The sequence below is a fragment of the Theropithecus gelada genome, chromosome 8 (genome assembly GCF_003255815.1).
Source record: "Theropithecus gelada isolate Dixy chromosome 8, Tgel_1.0, whole genome shotgun sequence".
Classification (NCBI taxonomy): domain Eukaryota; kingdom Metazoa; phylum Chordata; class Mammalia; order Primates; family Cercopithecidae; genus Theropithecus; species Theropithecus gelada.
The window spans coordinates 3,281,995-3,284,942 of NC_037676.1; the positions used below are offsets into that span (position 1 = coordinate 3,281,995).

Consider the following 2,948-nt stretch of genomic DNA (forward strand, 5'->3'; position numbering starts at 1 on the left):
TGGGAGTCTTATCTGCAAAGTTAGTAAAGGAGGCAAAGCTCTCACCTAATATGCTCTTCCACTTTTTCTGTACGTATCTAAAACCTTCCTCTTCTTTTAAGGTTGAAATCAAGCCGTATCTTACAGTGCCATTTGTGACTACATTGGTCCTTCCTGGTCTTCCCCCACTTAAGTCTGCTCATATAATTATCTAAATTACTCATTTGGCACTTGTCATAACTGTTTTATTTTGTTGTGTATGTATTGTTAAAACAAATAAGAAGGAAGCCATTAGCTGGAGGTTGTCTTGGTAACCAGAGCTCTTCTATAAGCAAACTAGAACTTGAAAACATTTCTTGGAATTGACTTTAAAACAAAATGAGCCTCAGCCAATTGCAAGCAGCCAACTAGCCAGTTGGTTGTATAACTAGGGACCTCACATCAGACCATACTCAAATAAGGCAAACACTTACCTATAGCCAATCAGGTAATTTTGGCTCCGTGTTCAGTCTATAAAAGCTTGCTGCTCATGCTGCTAGAGTGAAGCTCCCTGAATCTCTTTAAGTTCTGATCACTGCCCAATTTATGAATCGTTTGCTCAAATAAAATCTGTTAAATTTGTCTACAGTTTTTCTTTAACAATTTGGTGTCATAAGTGAGATCTGAAGGAACCCTTGGGCAACTCTCAGGAGCCCTGAGTGATGAAGAAAAGGTGCACACCAGGCTCACTGTGTCCATTGCTCTTTCACTACAACTGAAGGTCATGGGTGAGTTCCTTCTCAGCTTCCAACTCTGCAAGGTTATATTCTGAGCTCTCTCTATAACTCTATTTGAATAATTAGCCAGATTGGATTCAAAATCAGACTGGATCTGATAATTAACTTTATTGAATCCAGTTAGGAGCCTTGGGTAGGTGGCTTCTGAAAATGGGTTCTTTTAAGATTCCAGGAGTCTGGGACTTCATTTTGTGAGACACTAGCTACATTTATATACAAAACTTATGGTTCAAAAACCTGTGTATTTTTGGAAAAATAGATTAACCTTACTAAAGACAACATAATTACAGTATTAAAAACAGGGAAGTTTAAACTGACAAGGCACACTAGAAGAAAAAAACAGATTCCAAAATGCCTCAAAAACAATGGGATGTATTTTTAATTGACATGCTGAGGCTTCTAAAAAACTAAATGAATCAAAGACTGCCTTTCCAAAAGACTTTCCAAAAGGCATATGAGAACTCTCAAGTCTTTTTTTCACAAATATTCATTGAAAACTTTAGCCATCTAAATCAATAATGTTGTTCCAGTGGCCAGAAATACAGCTCAAATCCAGATATTTTTAATAAACGAATGAGGTTTATATTATTGTACCTGGCACATGACTCGCATGATTAAAATTTAACAATGAAAGCCTCAGCCAATCACAAACAGCCAACCAGGTTATTGGAGATATAGTTAGGGACCTCCCATAGGACCATATCCAAATAAGGCAAATGACTCATTATATAATACTCAAGTACAGCTATATTGACTATATAGCTAGACAGCAATAGTCAATCAGGTAATTTCTCTCCTTGCTTCTGTATTCAGCCTATAAACCTCACTGCTAACACGGCTGGGTAGCACTCTCTGAAGCTCTTTTGGTTTTGAGTGCTGCCAGTTCATGAATTGTTCTCTGCTCAAGTAAACTCTCAAATTAAATTTAATTTGAGACCAGACATAGTGGCTTATGCCTATAATACCAGCACTTTGGGAGGCCACAGCAGGAGGATTGTTTGAGCCCAGGAAGTAGAGGATGCATTGAACTATGATCATACCACTACATTCTAGCCTGGGCAACAGAGCAAGACCCCATCTCTTAAAAAAATAAAAAATAAATTAAATAAATGTAATTGGTCTGAAGTAATTTTGTAATGGTATATATGTATGCATGTATATATGTATTTTAATTTTTGTTATAGTATAATTTATATATTTCAAATAGATGAAAATGAGTATTATTTACAGTGTCTTAAGATAAATTGCCTTTGAATGAGAGCTTTCTTCTCTATAGTTTGAGGTCTACAAGACATAGCTAGAAAACTTACTACTGTGGAGAATAAAGACTGATGAAATCAAATGGGGGAAGGGGAAGACCTATATTTTTTTCTTTTTAATTTCTGTAATATTGTCCTTCAGGTGGCTGGGAGAGTTTCATATTTTCTTTAGATATCGTTAGGCACCAAAGCTCTTACAGAACAATTCTAATGCAATATGAATTCTGCCATTTTGCTAGCACTGATACATGGCTCTTGGGCCCACTATTCTATTAGCACTATTACATTCATATTGATTTTGTTACAAATCTTACAAACTGGGGGTGTTTCTGGGGATTTAGGTTCACATTCCATTTTAAGGTTGTATATTCGGTTTTTATAAATTATACTTGGAGGTCCAGTGATTATCCTTGTCCATCTTGTATTATATCTTCATTATCTTCTAGACCCCAAGCTAACTGTGCCATCACTTCTTCCTTTCTGGTCTTCTTTGAGTTCTTGCAGCAGTCAGAGATTTCAAGGCACTTTTATTCCTGAGCCTGCAGTGGCTGCCATCTTGCATCAGTGTTCATGGAGATGGTATTTAAAACCATGAGAGTGGGTAAGGTCATCAATGGGTTGAGTGTTCAAGAGATGAAAAGAGATATAAGGACTCCTACTTCCTCTTTCCCCAACATTTTTAGGGGGAAAAAAGTCATAGGCTGGTGGCAAAACTGATTCTTCAAGAATTTGATGCTGTTTTAAGATAGGCACGTGTGAGTCCACACTTTGGAGTATGCAGAAATGAGAAATGAGAAGACAATCCAGCAGCTAAACGACAAAAGCCATGGAGAGAAACAAATGCAACAAATCCTCCAGTTACTGCAGCTCACCCAGCCGTGCTGCTCGACTGCCTGTGGTTGTGGTTGAGCTTTATATTTTGTTTGTTTTGTGG

At 37.2% G+C, this 2,948-nt stretch overlaps 1 pseudogene; it reads right to left on the minus strand.

Annotated features, from left to right (window-relative positions):
- Positions 1–2,130: 2,130 nt before the first annotated feature.
- Positions 2,131–2,569, minus strand: LOC112629705 (annotated as a pseudogene).
- Positions 2,570–2,948: the final 379 nt, after the last annotated feature.